Source organism: Leptonychotes weddellii, chromosome 14, assembly GCF_054177405.1.
Source record: "Leptonychotes weddellii isolate Sample4059 chromosome 14, ASM5417740v2, whole genome shotgun sequence".
Classification (NCBI taxonomy): Eukaryota; Metazoa; Chordata; class Mammalia; order Carnivora; family Phocidae; genus Leptonychotes; species Leptonychotes weddellii.
In genome coordinates this window covers 36142860-36161553 of record NC_138382.1, presented here as the reverse complement: position 1 = coordinate 36161553, position 18694 = coordinate 36142860, and the positions used below count along the sequence as shown (strand labels likewise).

The window sequence follows — 18694 nt, the reverse complement described above, 5'->3', positions numbered from 1 at the left end:
ATTGGCCATTCCGAACGGCCAAGTCTTAAGAAGTACATTTACAGTGAGCTGAAGGCCTATAAAAACAATCCTACTCCATTTCCCTGTTGATGCAGCCTCCAAAATGGGAATGATAAAGAAAAAGCTGAGTTGCTTGGGCTTGGAGTAAGAAGTGTTCTTTAATCATCAGTTTTGGAAAGTTCTATTTACAATATGAGGCACAAAAATTCTACAAACAGAAGTTAGCCAAGAAAAGCATGGCAAGTAGATCCTTCAGTGGCTAGGCCCTCCTAGCTTTTGTAGCTAGCCTTGAAAACTGGCTTAAAAATCTTTGGCCTTCACGTTTTTCATCAGACTGCAAAACAGAGTACATACTCTCTCATTGTCTTTCTGCTACTCTGATATGTAACTACCTTACAAACCCCTATTTCCACTGCCTCCTTTCATCTATCCTGTGTTTAAGTCATATGTGTAGCAGACAATTTCATTATTCTCAACTCACGCCCCCTGGTTCTCCAGCTCTGTCTTTACTCAAGCTGTTACTCTGAATTTGGAATACGTTTTGTCCTTTCCTTGCCCATCCTTCAAAATGTCTTTATTTCTGTGTATCCCAGTTTGGTCCATGTTCAAAGGATGTGTACCTGCTTCTAGATAGTTAATGTACATGGTTAATAATTTCTTGATAAATGAGCAAATGGAAGGGACCTACCAGCACAGTGGGTGCTTTACACCCATTTAATTACCTCCAGAACAACATGAGATAGACTCTACTGATTTCCCTCATTTTATAATTGAGGAAATCTGAAAATCTAAGAGGTTGACTTGCCCAAAACCCATAATTAGTAAGTTGCGAATTCAGGATTCAGACTTGGGTGTGTTTGGCTCCAAAGCCTTAGTCTATTCTATTGTACCACACTGTCTCCAGGAAAACTGTCCTATAAACATTCACAAAATTTTAAATCAATAGAAGAGGAGAGGCTGAATTGAATATATATTTCTTTTAGATCGATCCTTGTGCGAATTTCTATAAACTTATTTTTAGATCCCTAGTTTGGGTAAATTCCTAGCTTTAAAATGTTGTGTTTTAAAATATATCCACACATTCTTTGCCACCTCTCCCTTCTAAAGATGAAGCCTTGAGTCTGGGCTGAACTCAGTGGCTCATTTGTAATGAATAGGATGAGGCAGAAGTGAGGGTATGTGACCTCTAAGGCTAAATCATAAAAAGGATATATTTTCATTTGGCTCTTTCTTTGCTCACTCTGGGGGAAGCCAGCTGTCATGTCATGAGCGCACTCACTCAGTCTTCAGGAAAGTCCACATGCAAAGGAACTGAAGCTGTTCACCAACAGTTGGCACCAACTTGCCAGTCATGTGACTGAGCTACCTTGCAAGCCGATCCGCTGGACCCAGTCTAGCCTTCAGATGATTGCACCTTCATGAGAGACCTTGAGGCAGAATTGCCTTTCCAAGGCGTTCCCAGATTCCTCACTCATTAAATGGTGAGAGGTAAAAAACATTTATTTCTGTTGTGAGCTACTAGGATTTGGGGAAATTTGTTGTGCAACAATAGACAACTAATACAGCATACCCCCCCACTCCAATCATGCATATGTTCATCAAAAGACATATATAAGAATATTAAAAGCAGCACTACTGATAATAGCCCAGATGGGGAACAATCCAATGTCCATCAATAGTTGAGTGGATAAAAAATTATGATATAGTCATACAAGAACACTGAACAGTGAGAATAAACTATAACAAGCAACACAGATGAATCTCACTAACATAAAATTGAGGAAAGAAAGCCACAAAAGCAAAAATTCACACTGTGCTCTCATTTATATAAAGTTCAAAACCCAAAACTAATCTATGATGTTAGAAATCGGCTTGGGGGTTACCCTTGGTGGGCAGTAACTAGAAAAGGGGGGCTGGGGGAGGAATTCTGGGATGTTATCTTGATCTGGATCCACTTTGTGAAAAATCATCAAGACATACAATGTAGGATTTGTGCACTTTTCTCTATGTTTGTTATGCTTCAGAAAGGGGTGTTCCCCTCCCCCCACTTTTAAGTGAAATGTTAAAGTGTGGCTGTGAAACAAAATCCAACAACCATGCTCAATGCTGGTGACCACAATGTGTGTGTCTCATAAAGGAGCTGCCTACACAGTGAATGTTGTCCAAGGTTGAAACCTGTCACAGTGCAGGCTCTCCACTTCCACTGCCCCCATTCCTGCCTCCACCTCTGGCAGAAATCCAGTCACTGGGACCTTGAAGCAGAGGCATTTTGGCAGCCATGAGGTCACTTCAACACTGTTCGTCAAACTCACAAAATAGACATATCTGCTTACCCATGATAAAACCACATTGCATTCCCAAGGGAGGAGGTCAGCAGAAGCTATCTGTGTATTAAGTACTTTGCTGATTGAAAGTATCTGAATCAACTTAGGCCAAAAGAAAAAAAAAAAGGGAAAGCAGACTCCCCCTCCTCCCCCCTGCCCCCCATTTCTCTGCAGACGGGCTACATTTGTGAGCCTTGGGTCTGGCTGGCTGCTGATAGAACCTTCCTGCATTCTGTGCTTTTGGCTGTTTCTTGAGGGAGTGCAAAAGGCCAGGAGGGAGGAGAAAGCCTGGGGGCAGGGTTGGCTGGCTCGCAGCCTGTGAGGCACTTAGAGGCCTTCCCTGGGATTCTGGGGCCTGGCTTTCCCACAAGCCCAGTGATGGGAGGGGACAGGAGCTCAGAGGATGAGGGCATTAGTGCTTTCCCCTCTACTTTGCCTGGTTCACTTTTACTCATCTTTATGTCTTCATTGACAATGGTACTTCCTCAGGGATGAAGCCCTCAGCTTGGTAAAACTCGCCTATTATATAGTCTCACTAATACCTCCCCCTTTGGAAATCTTCAACACGTAATAAAATTACTGTGGTAAGAACACAACATAAGATACCCTCTTAACAAAATTTTAAGTGTACAATATAGTATTGTTGACTATAGGTACAAAGAGCTCTAGAACTTACTCATCTTGCTTAACTGGAACTTCGTGCCTATTGATGAGTAACTCTTCATTTCCCCCTCCCTCTAGCCCCTGGCAAGCACCATCTATTCTTTGATTCTATGAATTTGATTGTTTCAGATATCTCATATAAGTGGAATCATGCAGCATTTGTTCTTGTGTAACTGGCTTATTTCTCTTAGCATAATGTTCCTGAGGTTCATCCACATTGTCACACATTGCAGACTTCTTTTTTAAGGCTCGATAGCCTTATGTATACACCACATTTTCTTTATCCATTCATCTGCTGAAGGACATTTAGCTTATGTCCACATACTGGCTATTGTGAATAGTGCTGCAGTGAACATGGGAGTGCTAATATCTCTTTGAGATCCTGACTTCAGTTCTTTTAGATAAATGCCCAGAAGTGGGATTACTGGATTTTATGGCAGTTCTATTTTTAATGTTTTGAGGAACCTCCATGCTGCTGCTTTCTACAGTGGCTGCACCAGTTTACATTCCCACCAACAGCGCACAAGGGTTCCAATTTCTCCACGTCCTTGCCAACACTGTGGTCTTTCGCTTTATTGATGATAGCCATCCAGACCAGTGTGAGGGGATTATCTCACTGTGGTTTTGATTTGCATTTTCTTTTATTATTTTTTATTTTTAAATTTTATTTATTTACTTATTTAGAGAGAAAGAGAGAGAGAGAGCAGGTGGGGAGGGGCAGAGGGAGAAAATCTCAAGCAGGCTTTGCCCAGTGCACAGCCTGATGTGGGGCTCAATCTCATGACCCCAAGATCATGACCTGAGCCAAAATTGAGAGGCGGGTGCTCAACCAACTAAGCCACCCAGACACCTCTGATTTGCATTTTTTTTTTTAAAGATTTTATTTATTTATTCATGAGAGACAGAGAGAGAGAGGCAGAGGGAGAAGCAGGCTCCCAAGGAGCAGAGAGCCCAATGCGGGACTCGATCCCAGGACCCTGGGGTCATGACCTGAGCCAAAGGCAGACGCCCAACCATCTGAGCCACCCAGGCGCCCTGATTTGCATTTTCTGATGATTAGTGATGTGGAGAATTTTCTATATACAGTTGGCCATTGGTAGTCTTTTTTGGAGAAATGTCTTGCAAGTCTTTAGCCCATTTTTAAATCGGGTTATTAGATTTTTTGTTGTTGTTGTTATTGAGTTGTAGAAGTTCCTCCTATGTTGTGCAGATAAGGTCTTTATCAGAAATATGGTTTGCAATTTTTTTCTCCCTGTTACTCTGTTGAGTGTTTTCTTTGCTGTGCTCAATGAACCTGTAATCTGACTACCCTGCTCCACTGTTACCTTGATGAAAGCATGGGTCAATGTTTATTTTGGTTTAGCACTAGTTATGGGTTCAAGTGTATCCCCCTAAAAGGTATGTTGGAGTCCTAACCCCCAATAACTCAGAATGTGACTTCATTTGGAATGGGGTTATTACAAATATAATCACTTTAGGTGAAATCATACTAGAGTAGGGTGGGCTTTTAATCCAGTATGAATGGTGTTCTTGTAAGAAAGGAGAGGAACACTCAGGGAGAATGTCATGTAATGACAGGGACAGAGATTGCAGTGATGCATCTACAAGCCAAATGATGTCAAGGATTGCCGGCAGACACCAGAAGCTAGAAGAGGCAAGGAAGGATTTGCCCTCATAGGTTTCAGAAGGAGCATGGCCCTGCTGACATCTTCATGTCTGCCTCCAGAACTGTGAGAGAATGCATTTCTATTGTTTTGTGTCACCCTGTTTGTGGTACTGTGTTATGGCACCTCTGGGAAACTAGTACATCACTGTAACCTCCATACCTAGAGTGGTGCCTAGAACATAGATGCTTGGTAAGTACGAGGTAACGCAAACTGAGTAGAATCCCAGTGAACTGGGTGTGCACCTTTGGTTTAGACACTTGGCTGGTCAAACATTTCAGCTATGATCACTGAGCAACCGCCAGCAGCAATTTCAAAGTCCCCAAAGCCCTAAACACCACAAAGTTTCCTTTAGTGTGGTGCAAACTATTTGGTGACAGCACTGGACCTGAACTGACATGATGTTTTTATAGGTTGCATCCCACTTAGTGTAAATATTTACACATTTTACTGCAGCAATGTTAGACTGTTGGATTATGGCATTTTCTCCTAGAATTTACTAGGGGTAATACATAATTTATGTTATAGTAATCCTAACATACTTCTAAAAGTACAAAAAATTCTGAATTCCAAAACACATCTGCCCTGATGGTTTTGGCTAAAGGATTCTGGCTCTATAGAAGGATGGCAAACATGATCACTATGTTTTCTTTCAGCTTCTAGGCTTCAGGTGTTTAGCTTCATGGTTAGGCCCTTGGCCAAAATGTTATGGAGACTGGTTCCTCCAGCATTCCCTTGCTATATTGCTTTTTTTTTTCCTCTGACCTTCTCCATATTCCTGTCCTTTTCGTCAAAACCTGCTTGCAGGGAAAGCTCTGGGAGCTGACAGATCACAGCTGATGCCCTGTGGCATCAGGCTGGACCCTGTCCAACTCCTGAGCAACTGACTCCTGACCAAGGGTAGACAGGAGACAGAGGGTTACCTCCCACCCCTCAAGGCTGGGATTAGTCTTCCTGTCCTCTGTTCAACATCAGATGTACTTGGGTAGGCCTGTGTTTATAATTGGATTTTAAATTTTAGCCTTGGTTTCCGAATTCCACTTTGTTTCCCTGATGGTGCTGGAGTTCTGCTCAACGTTTAGCCTACTGCACACAGAGCCTGTCACTCTGCCTGCATCTGGCCAGCCCCTTGCCTTGGCCTGGGCAAAGACCCCTGGCCACAAGCCATAAGCCACGATGAGACAGCAGTCTAGCTGACATTACACATTACTGCTAGTAACAATAGTAATTCTAACATTTATGCAGAGCTTACAATGAGTCAGGTACTATGCTAGTTGTTGTAAATGCGTTCTCTCTTATAATCCTCTCCACAGCCCTGTGAGGCAGGTACTATTATTTTGTGCATTTTAATAACAAGGTGCTGAAGCCTGGAGAAGTTAAATGATTAATTAGTCATGGCCTAGAATGCCTACTGTCAGATCTCACACAGATGTCAATGCCGCATGCATCACATCCAAGTCTAACACGACTTGGACACATGGGTGCTGAGAATGGGGTTGCTGCCTATCGCGGAGGCCAGCACATGCATTTTTAAGCCCCAGCTCTGCATCATCTCAGCTTCTTTCGCAGAGGTCCTAGCAAGACTCAGGGATAAGCTCACCCACGATGTGGGATACATATATGAACTCACTTCTTACTTGCATCAACCTATGAATAAGGTACTATAAAGTTCCCCATTTTACAGGGTGACATAACAGAGGCTTTGAAAGGTCAAGTAACTTGTCCAAAGTCACACAGCTAGTAAACAGGAAAATCAGGATTCAAACCCAGGTAGCTTGGCTCCTGCATGCCTAAATATTATATTATACTAACTTTTGGGGTGAGGATGATGAATAGAACAGTACAAAGTAGATCTGAGATGCAAATTCTAGGATCCTGGGTGCTTATAACTTCAGAAATGACAAATAGCAAAATGACAGACCTATTCTTAAGTAACAGAAACCAACACAATGATGCCAGCCAAGGTTACGAATACACTCAGAGTTGTTATTTCGGTAAAGTAGCAGTGATACTTTGCAGCAAATGGGCAAAGGCTGAGTGTGGTCTCCTCAAGGATATGTTTACTTTTTGTAAAGGTGGCCATCAGAGATAATGCGGGCAATCAAGGACCCATGGTGTTTGGCACTTCTTAACAGCTTGTGTTTGTATTAGCTACATAAAAGGAGGAATTTTGGCCTTCTTTTGGACAAGGGCTCATTATGTGAGTTGCCAAGGTTTTTCTCCCCTACCCTTTCAGAGAAGGCATTGGCTGTTGCCTCCAGCAACTCATTGTTGGTTGCTGGTATAAATGCACATAATTTCTAATGGTAGACTCTCCCCATCCCAACCTATGCCCTAAGAACCTTCTGTTACCCTGGTTTTTGCAGCAAAGAAGGCTTGTTTCTTTATTCAAAATTTAAAGATGCAGTTATTGAGAGGTGAAACACCATGTAAATTTCAATTATTTGTTAGAGACATTCTTTAAACTTGTGCGTAATCCTTCAACTTGATATTTCTACCTAACATTACTATCCTGTGATTTTTTAAAGTCCCCCAAAGATATCTGTTTCCTTTAGAATGTCTCTGAGGTCAGGAGGTAGAAAGCAATCAAGCAATAATAAATCAGATACCATGGAGCATGGCCAGCTCTAGAAAGCCTAAGGTAGGATAAAGAAAACTCTCTTTCCAACTGGGACACTGTTTAGGACCAGGTGCCCCTTTAAGGTTTTATACTATTACTGGTGGCTCCCAATTTATCTCTGTATCTTCCAGTTTCCAATTTATCCACAGCCCAGTGCTTCCAAAATGTGAATCTGGTCACTTACTTCCTCCAGTTAAAGACCTCCATTGAAGTCTGAGCTGAGCTTTCAGTGGGGTGGAGACCAGGATATCCAGTGTTCAGCTTTGGTCCAGAGCACTCACTGGGGGCGAGGGGACACTATGGTGGCTGGACCTGAACTTTCTAACTGGCTTCCCACCCCAAATTCTTTTTTTCTTCCTCTTTGTAGGAACTGAATTTTAGCCTGAGGCTTAGTGTGGAGTGGTTCACCGGCATGTGACAGGGTTTAGCACTGGGCCAGGGTACCTGGAGATCAAACATACAGGGAAGATTGAACAAATACATAAACACACGAAGGAGAATGGGAGGCAGATTTCTTACTGTTGGAGAAAGGAGTTGCAAATATGGAAAGGGGTAAGACTAGAATAAACCTTGTGGAATTGGATTGCTATTGGAAACAGTGTGAACTCATGGTTTCTAACAGATGGACAGGTATCTAGATAGACATAGTCATATCAATGGATATAAATGAATGTATGTAAATATGCATAGATGCATCCAATAGTTCCTAGATCTCTCTGCTGAAAGGCCTAAAAGCAATGATATTTCAGTAAAATCAAGTACATCAAGGGCCCAGATTTTGGATTCTAAATAGCATTCTCTACTAAGGAATCAGTTCCTGTATAAATGGCTCCGGGACAGGGGAATTGAAAATAAAAAAAAATGAGCCTGGAACATCTTGTGCCCGAAAACTGGGAAGTGCTCAAAGAATAATGGGGCAAATGCCAAAAGGACACAGAAGCCAGTTTTAAGGGACTTCCAATGGCCATGTCTGGGACGATTTGATAGTAATGGATTTTAACCCTTTGAGTAAAAGAGAAATTTATAAATAAATAAACAAGATGAGAAAGCTCTAACTTGAAGAATGCCTATTAATAATCTAGAAGATAATTAATAATAAAATTAATAAAATTAGATTAATAATCTAGAAGAGAATTTAGAAAGTTGCCATTTATCAACCCTAATAATAATTGATTCAGGCAAAAGCCATCAGTGAATACTAACACTGGTCAGTAAAAGATTGATAAGGAATAGAGTATTTACTTGCTTTCAGATTATCTCCCCATAAAGATACTTTTTTGTTACTTACTAATAATAAGTGCAATGTCCTTATTATTTTTACAGTGAAAACCTGGCTGAGATCATCTTAACCATATAATGAATTAACATCATCAGAAATGAATGGGACATATCATTCATTGTCTCTTGATACCATGCACTAAGAAGAATGTAGCATACTTCTGTCAAAAATTAAAAAACATGAAGAAACATCAAAGAAACTCAAAATGAGTGACATTTTACAAAGTAATTGCCCTATAGTCTTCAAAAATATCTAGAATATGAAAGACAAGGAAAGATGGTCCCAGATATAAGGAGTCTAAAAAGAAATGCCAACCAAATGTAACGTGTAACCTTGGATTGGATCTTGGACCTATAAGGGACATTGTTGGGACAACTGGTGGATGGTGATACTGAATTAATGCCATTTCTTAGTTTTGATGGTTATACTGTGGTTATTTAGGAGAGCATCCTTGTACTTAGGTAGTAACACTGAAGGGTTAAAATGCAATGGTATGTCACCTGAAATTATTCTTAAATGGTCCCAAAATGTTAATGACTATGGAAGCAAGAGAATTGGTAAAAGAGAGCTCTGTCTACTATTTTTATAATTTTTTTAAACTAAAATTATTTCAAAATAAAAGTTATAAAAAACATCCATTGGCTCCTGGTTACCTATAAGCCAGGGTTCAATTCCTTGGCTGGCCTGTAGTGTGCTTCACAAAGGAGTCAGAATATACCTTTCTGATTTAATCTCAGGTCCCGCCTACACTCAGCCTTGCTGAGTACGCAGCAGACAAGTACCCATTTTCTCTGGCGGCAAACTCTTCTGACTCTCAGGTTAGATTCTTTTTTTTTTTTTTTAAAGATTTTATTTATTTATTTATTTGAGAGAGAGAGAGAGAGAGAAACAGCATGAGAAGGGAGAGGGTCAGAGGGAGAAGCAGGCTTCCCACTGAGCCGGGAGCCCGATGTGGGACTTGATCCCAGGACTCCGGGACCATGACCTGAGCCGAAGGCAGTCGCTTAACCAACTGAGGCACCCAGGTGCCCTCTCAGGTTAGATTCTAAACATCACCCTCCTCCTAGTACTTTTCTGATATCCTTCCCATGCGGCAGAGCTAGACCTTTCCCCTCTGCAGCATGCTACTGTCTCTTTCTTCCTAAAGGCATTCTTTTCTTCCCTCAGACTCACCTTCATTATACTGTAGGTATTTGTCTACATGTCTGTCTCTCTCACTAGACTCTGCACTCCACAAAGGCAGCAATGGCTGTGACCTACTCATCTTCATATCTCCAGCACCTTCTGCAGTGCCCAGTACATCGTAGATGCTCAAGGTGGCATTGTGGAATAATGTAGATGATTTTGGGCTCTGGAATTGTATTATCCATGAATGAACTGTACTCTGCCACTCTCTAATTGCACAGCCGTGGGTGAGTTACTTAACAATGTACTCATATTTAAAATGAGAATAATAGCAATACCGACTTCAAAGGGTTTTTATGAGGTTTAAATGAGAACATCTATGAAAAGGGCTTAAGCACTGTGGCACAGATTAAGGGCTCTCTAAATATTAGTCAATATGAACTGTTATTACTGGGTGCTCAGTAAATATTTGTTAAATGCATGGATGATTATTGTGAGGATAGAGATTAAGTAAGTAGAGTGAGACTTCTTCCTGGAGTGAATCCGGTAATGTAGCCATATGTTATGGAGACTGGGGGAAAGGATGTTTGTGACCTGCCCGCATTAACTTATCATTTAAGCCTTCACTGCTCAGCACTACAACAGATCTAGGAGTGGGAAACGTGCTCATGACATTCAACATGCTTTCAGCAAAGATGGAGAGAACGAACAAATGGAGACATAGCAACCAATGTTGGGTGATAGCAATGAGCTAATTGCTAAGCCATTTGGCTGAACTACAGAATTTCAGAAGACAGGCAGCACGGAGCTCATAACCACTTACGATTGCTTATTGCAATCCACAAGGTCTGTTCATCTATGTGATCTTGCTTGATCCTCCTACCTCAGAAGTACCCAAAGCAGGCATTACTATCTCCATTTCATAGATAAGCAAGCTGAGGCTCAAAGAGACAAGTGATTTCCCCAAAGTTGGGAAGGGAACTCAGCTTAATCCTACCCTGATAAGGACAAGAAGAGGGAATTGTGAAGGTCACAGATAGGAAGATAGGATTAGAAAAAGAGTTACATGACGTTAACAGATGGATTTACTACCTTCACATACAACCTCTGTATTTTAGAAAACTCCTTAAAATGGCCTAGGAAAAGAGAAATGAAAAGATCAAAGGAGGAATTAGATAATAGAGAGTAAAAATATGTTTGAAGACCAAAAATCAACCAAAAGCATATACGAAAAATAGCACTGTGAGAATCAGGGCTCTTTGTAAAAGAGTAGCTTGCACAGCTCAGGAAACAGGAGATATAGCCATTCTTCTCTTGGAAGTCAGCTGGTTTGGCATGAGGTTTTGGCTCCATAAAAGTATTTATAGTCAGGATTACCAAACACCTGAGACGGCAAAGCACTAATTTCCACTGGAAAATAGTGTGGTCAAAGTTTTAACCAGGACAGTTTGCCTTACCTTCCAAATAATTTCTTAAAAAAAAAAAGTTATCAACATTGCAAATAACTCTTGACAAATCTTCTTTTTTTTTTTAATTAATGAATAGTTAAAAAGTGGCATTTGTAGCAACATATAGATTTACTATCTCATTATTAGCATGCCATTTGCTTTAAACCTACCTCCTTCATGGAGCATATCAAATGGCAAATGGCACCCAAATTAGGCCCAGTTGTAGAGAGTATCTTCAGCCTTCCCTTCCATACACCTAACACCTCTATTAGGTGCCACTGTCCAAGAAATGCCCATGTGCCTATTTACCTAAAGGCATCTTGATTTAGTTAACATCTAAATTCTGCTTCCCATTTTCTTTTTTTTTTTAAAGACTTTATTTATTTGAGAGAGAGAGTGAGAGAGAGATTGAGAGAATGAGTGGGAGGAGGGGTAGAGGGAGAAGCAGACTCCCTGTGGAGCAGGGAGCCCCACACGGGTCTCGATCCCAGTACTCTTGGATCATGACTTGAGCTGAAGGCAGACGCTTAACCGACTGAGCCACTCAGGCGCCCTACTTCCCATTTTCTGATCACCCTGTCTTCTAGGTAATTGTACATTACAATGACATGGTATTTCTGCAGGCTGTTAGAGCTCAGATATGAGTTTCCTGAGAAACAGGTTGGAAGGGTAGATGATCCACAAAATCACTTCTGCCCTTGGGAGTTCGAGCTTTTAGTTGGCTTGCATAGAATTCTAGGTGGAAATTTCCTACTAAAAATAATTGCAAGGTTGTTCTTGTAATCAGATCAGAGGAGGATTTACTTAGATCATAAACACAAATGTCACTGTGTTGGTTTTCTTTTTCTTCCTCCAACCATCTTTTGGTTTTTAGTCCTATTTTTCTCTACTTTACCTTAATTGATTAGCATCCTTACCCTGAAGGTCTTCCACTAAATGAACTCCCTTCCTTTTCCATATTAACTTCCTTCAAATAGATTGAGCTTCTGCCAAGCTTAACCATGTGTTGGCTTCCCAACACACCATTTTCCCTTTTTATATCTGTGAATTTGCTTCCAACTTCTGCCGAGAATGCTGTCCATGTTCCTATCTCAAGGTCTGATTCAAGTCCTTCTTCTTCAGGGAGTTTCTGTTACCGGCCCAACCTGTATTGACTGTACCCTGTTTGCAACTCTATTGAATTTACTGTCATTTGGTGCTTGTTTACATTTTACAACACTGACTACATAGTGTTGTAAGAACACTAAGGAGGTGGAGCATCTTATTTGATGGAATTCTATTGGTTTAACTGTTTTTCTCGAGTTATCATCCCAAGTAGAACATAAGACTTTTAAGACTTGGGATCAGTATTTTGGAGTTAAGGGAATTGTTTGGCATCCATCAAATCAGGACATAAAGATCTCATCTATTTGTTGATTTGAAGGTGGTATTCCTCACTAAAACTCCTCAATTATGGATTTTCTCCCTATTATGGGTCAGTAATGTCCTCCCAAAAAGGTATGTTGAAATCCTAACTCCCAGTACCTCAGAATGTGACTTTATTTAGAAATAGAGTATTTACAGAGGTAATCAAGTTAAAATGAGGTCATTAGGGTGGGTGCTAATCCAATATGACTGGTGTCATAAAAAGGGGAAATCTGTTCACAGAGACAAGGAAAATGACGGTGTGAAGACAGAGTTAGAGATGCATCTACCAGCCAATGAACACCAGAGGCTGCTGACAAAGCACCCAAAGCTAGAAAGTGGCAAGGAAGGATCCTTCCCCTACAGGATTCAGAGAGACAGAGAGGGAGCTTGGCCCTGCCAACACCTTGATTTCAGACTTCTAGCCTCCAGAACTGTGAGAAAATAAATTTCTGCTCTTCTAAGACATCCAGCTTGTGGTACTTTGTTAGCCCAGCAAACCAATACACTCCCTCTAGTCAGTTCTTTTGAGCAGTTTTAATCCATTTATTTATGTTGTCAACAGAGACCTTTCTGGATATTTATATTCATGGGGTTTATCAGCAAGTGAAATGCTTGGGAAGGTCAGTCCTTTACATCAGGATCTCTGACCTGATTCTGTTACTTCCAGCAAGATTCTGCCTCTTCTTTCCTTTCATTATACTTGTTTTGTCAGTTTTGTAGACTGAATTTTTTTCTTCCACCCATGTATTTTGCTATTCATATATGTATGTGGGCCTACAGCCATGTATTCATTTGTTGAAAATGTACCGTGTACTAAATATTATGCTGAATGATGGGGACATGGAGTTAAAAAAATTTCTTGATCTTAACAGCTTTCTGAGACAACTACAAGACACTATAATATGTGCTATTCATTTATTTATTCATTCAACTAGTGTTTATTAAGCACTTTTTGTGGCCAGGTTCTATGTGAAGGAGTAGAGCAATAAATGAGATAGACACAGACTGTATTTCTGTGGGGTCCATGGGAATACAACAGATAAACATGAGGTATTAGGGAAGTATAATAATATAGACTGGGAGTCAAGAGGGAAGAGATAGAGTCATGGAAGCTTCCTGAAGGCGGTGATAATCTGAGCTGAGGCTTGAAGAGTAAGAGGTGGCCAGGCCAAGGCAGAAGTAAAAAGAAGGTATTCCAGGCAGAACAAGGTGTGGGAAAGCACGATGCAAACTTGGGGAACTCTAATTTATCTACTTCCATGCTTGGGACTGGAAAGAATATAGAGTAGAAAGTCTAGGAAGTCCTTGGAAAACTCTGGTTCTCACCCTTGTTTTCCTTGATATAAGTATGGGATGCTTAGCAGAGCCTGGGAAACAGAGGTACTGTGGGCAGCCAAAGCCCCAGTGACAAAGGTGACTTAAGCTCATTAACAGTTCAAACTCACAGCTCTTAGGACGCTGCTGAATGGCATGTGCCTTATCGTGAGGACTGGGTGCCCAGCCTGCTCCCTTCCCACCCATCCTAAGGGTTGCCAGGCTTTGGAGAATTCCAATAGGCCTCTGGCACAGGGTGACACAGACAGTGCTTCAAGCAGGCTCTCCACTGTGTTTAATCAGATCACAAATTCAATTCAAACCTAGCTTGGCAGAAGAAAACAAAAGATAGAGCCATTTCCCCCTGGAGAGATCTCTCTGTCTCAGTCTCCAGAGTTTGATATGTGAGGAATCAGGAGAGGAAGCAGCTAGCTATTGATGCAGGGTGTGATTCATTCCATCATTGCTGGGACCGGGACACAGACACACACACACACACACATACAGACAGATGTTCCATCCACAGGACACGGAGAACAGCAGCTCATGCACTTTCCAGCCCTGAAGGCTGTTTACTTGAGGAGTAAGAGTGAGGTCTTTCACAAATGTTTTCATAAGAGACCACACAAAAATGACCTGAAATTATTTTTCAAGTTAGGTTCAAAGATCTCTTCAAGTAGAATGTATGTTTCATTCTTTGATGTTTTGTTATCTCAGGGTGAGTTAAGGGATTATTATCAGGCTAAAGTCTGAATAAATTTAAATCCGCATATTAGGATTTATATTGGCTTATTAAACCCCTCATTTGTTTTTGATTATCCACAATGCTCATTTATTGCTAGCACTTTCATCCCTGGAACACTATTTTTAAACACACTTGGATCCAAATAGTAGTGACGAATTGTCCTAAATCCCTGAGTTATGTTCATCAAGTAGGAAGCACATGAGCACGATGCCAAAGAATCAGACGGATCCAGACCTTGGATTCTAGCAGACTAGGGTTGGAATATATTTCTACCTGTGTTTTATAACCTTTTGTGAGTTACCAATTTTGAATGCCAACTTCTTCGTCTGTAAAATGGGACAACAATGACAACAATAGCTTCCAAGAGTTCTGCGATGCTCGTTACGTACTAGGTACTGTTATAAGAACTTCATATGCTCGAACTCATTTAATCCTCATGGCAACCTAAGACACAGGTAGTATTAGTACGCATATATATACACCAGGATTCAATTCTAAGTGTTTTGCCTCTAGGATTCTTAACGGTATTCTTACCTGTTAGTCTGTAGTTTGTACAGGTGGTGGGAGCAAAATAGCACCTAGCAGCTACCATCAATATTATTGTTGTCATTATTGTTATAGTATTATTTCTCATACCCAACAGAGGCCAACAGTAAGAATGAGCCTTGTGGTTCCTTGGAATTAGTGCTATTACTATATCCAAATTAGAGGAACTATTTTGCCATTTGGTTGTGCTTGCTTTATCCCACACTTAGAATAATTAAGGGTTTAGCTTCACGCAGCCCAACATTTCCCAGGCCACAGAGAACTAACTTTCCAGCTGCCCTCACATCCTCAGAGCCTGCCACCCTATTTTCCCAGTTGGGAAAAGAGAAATAGTGGGGCAACCCAGTAACTAAATTCTGAGTAGGAACACTGGAATCCATGACTTCCAAAAGACCATGCCACATGGAGGTCAACTGAATTCCTATTTCTTGATTATTATTTATTCATACTAAATTACTAGAAAAATCCTTGTGCTCTGTAAATGCAGCTATTTTTTTCCTTCCCCATTCATATCCCTCCTGACCCCTTAACCTCTGCTCTTCACTCTCAAAGAGGAAGGAATGGTCTTCTTATTGATTGATACGTATATCTTTGGAAAGGATAAAAGATTTTTACCTGCGGTAACTAGTATCTTCTTAGCTATATATAAAATACTCAATTCATTTCTATAGTGTTAATGAGATATATAGAAAAAAATTCCTTAGTCTAGTTAAGAGTATATTATGTCCCTCTGGGTCCCCTATTCTGTCACCTGATTCCATCTCATAGTGTATCTCTAGCACTGGAAAACTCTTATACAGTTGAATCTATTCTTCAATAACGAGGCACTCACATAAGTGCCTCAAATATATTAACCCATCAAGGTTGCACAGAACCCCTGAGGTAGGTACTTTAGCCCTAATTTAATTTATCTTACAGATAAGGAAATGAGGATAGAGAGGGGGGTAAAGTGACTTGCTCAAGGACACAGTTAAGTAGCAGAGCCAGGATTTGAACTCAGGAAGTCTGGCTCTAGATCTAAATTCTGGACTCCACCTGTTTATGATAAACACTGAGTTCTAAGTTGGGAAACATTATTATTCAGGCTTTTAGTTTGAGCTCTGCTAGGCATGGCTACTTGGGCAAGTCACTTAATACCTTTGGCCTCACTTTCTTCATAGGTAAAATAATGGGAATTGGGCCAGGTTACATTCTGGGATTCTGTAACCCCAGTTACTGAGGGAGACTCATTTATCAAATTCTTAGATTCTAGACAAGTCTGTCAGCCCAACTCCCTGCCACTCTGGGCTTTTTAGAGTGTAAAGAATAAAGCCCTATGGTCTTTTGGTACAAATAGTGCTAACAGAACAGACTGGGAAGTGATGAGAATTTGATGTCCATCAAGTTCCTCATGTGACCATGATCTTTCAGTCACCAAAAGTGAAAGAACCCAGCTTCCAATAACTGGTTGGCAAAATTGTTGGCCACAACTAACATGGATTCCCAATGCTACTTGAGGACTGCGGACTCATGGTGAAGTCTCTTGACCCATCAGCATTATCTGCCATGGGCATGGTGATTTGGAGTGGAAACCCAACCCATGCTTCATCTTTTCAGTTGATTTTTCAGGTAGAGAGAGTTCTTTGTGAACAAAGGGATACATTTGATGCTCAGAAGACCCACCCATTTCAGACACTGGTTTGTCTATTTGGAGGTTTGAGGCTCTCAAATGTGATAGGTGGCAAACAATTAAACAATTATGGAACTGGCTGTTGGGATAGGCTTACATTTAGTGTTTACTTATGCTCAGAGAGACAATGGAAAGACAATTTTACACATTAAGTATGAAAAGATGCAGCAATATATCATATGTCATAGCCAAGTATATAAGATTTTGACACACTACCTTTCTATATGTCAGGAGAAAGGAATACAATCCATGGGCCTACTCTTTAGAACTAGATAGATACACAGTGGCAGCAAGACCATGTGTGGTGAAAAGTAGTCTACCTCTTGCCAACGTTGTTCTGCAGAACTACCCTCTTGGAGGAGTTAAGTATGCAAGGGTGAGCTGGAAAACAGCACTTTTCTTTTCTAGATCAAGGGAGGGTTAATCCAGCCCACATGTGGTTTTACTTCACTCTACCATGGGTCAGTTATATTGTCAACCTCCATTAAATTAGGGCTAAAGTACATGACAGTGCCCATTTTCACATCAGGTGTTTCTAGGTATGTCTGGGATGTGCCTTGAGAAGGCCCATGGAAGTGCCTAATCGGTAACCTAGGATAAAGAGGAGAGAAATGGAAGCTTTCCTGGCCCCCCAACTGTCATCTTACTGTCTCCCGCCAGTTGCAAACAAATTGCCTACCATTAGTGCAAAAAAAATACCACAAAACTGAGCTTGACAGTGGGGTGCATCTTGTGAGGAAGATCTGGCTCCACTATCAGCTTCTCCCCCACATTATAATTCTGGCATCATTTTCCTCACAAAAAGAGCATTGATAAATGGTATCTGTCTAGTTGTGGTGAATTTTACATCAGTAAATAACTTGCTTATAACAGTTTCCTTCTGTGATTTTTCCACAGCTTAAAAAAGCTTAAAATTGTACACGCTGTGGGCATTGCAACCTTTGATTTTGCTGGGTTGCTAGTCTGAGGAAGGAAGTGAGGCACGAAAAGTATGGTGGGGTTGGGGGGGTGGGGTGGGCAAGAGACCACCCACAGAGATTTTTTTAATTCCAGGAAATTTCCCCAGTAAATGCATCAGTGATGCGTAAGGTTCGTTTTCTATCATTAAGAACTGTAATTCAACTTCTCAAAGAGCACCCTAGGCATATTCAGCAATGGTCTACAGAGTCCTCCCACATGCACTTTTGACTCTAATAAAGGAGAAACCCATGTTTGGCTTGCGGGCTTTCACCAAGTCCAGAGTATAAATTTCCGTTGTGTTTACTCCTTAAATTGCAAAACAATTTGAGGGTCAGTTCCCAAACTGACGTTTCTCTGTAATGCTCTTGTCTCTGTGTGCTAAGCAAATATTCTGATGGCATCTACACAATAAGCAAGTGTTTGGAGGACCGATTGGACAGCAGGGCCCTGAAAACCAACCCTCAGAAATATCTCACATGGCAAGAGATGAAGCGGCGGCTTAAAAGAAGAATTAAAAGAGAGTAATAATTTAGTATCTTGTATTTACACAACACCAAATTGCACAGAACTCAGAGAACTTTGCAAAACTGTCTAACCCAAGAGTACTTAACCCTGAATTTACAACTGAGGGAAATGGTAGGGACTGTATGAGCCAAGTGGTCCTTCTGTTTTCCATAGTTCTCCACCACTGCCTGAAGATCCAACACAAATACAATGCCTTATGCCCTAGGTCCTCTCTCGAAAATCCTGAGCCATTGGGGCTGTTTGAGGGCAGCATGGTACCTTCGAGAGGACGTGGAACTTAGATAAATAATCAGCCTTCATGTTCCAGTATTACCCCAGGACAGAGATTCATTGAAGCTTGTAGGAAGTTAATCTGGCCTATTTTAAAAGGTTGGCATCATTGCTATTGTGTTATGTGGTTATGGG

The 18694-nt window shown here is 41.0% G+C and overlaps 1 protein-coding gene across 1 annotated transcript in view; it reads right to left on the bottom strand.

The window, feature by feature from the left end:
* Positions 1 to 18694, bottom strand: part of ADAMTSL1 (ADAMTS like 1) — a 659580-nt gene that overhangs the window by 45704 nt on the left and 595182 nt on the right. The gene's annotated exons all lie outside the window — the stretch shown is intronic.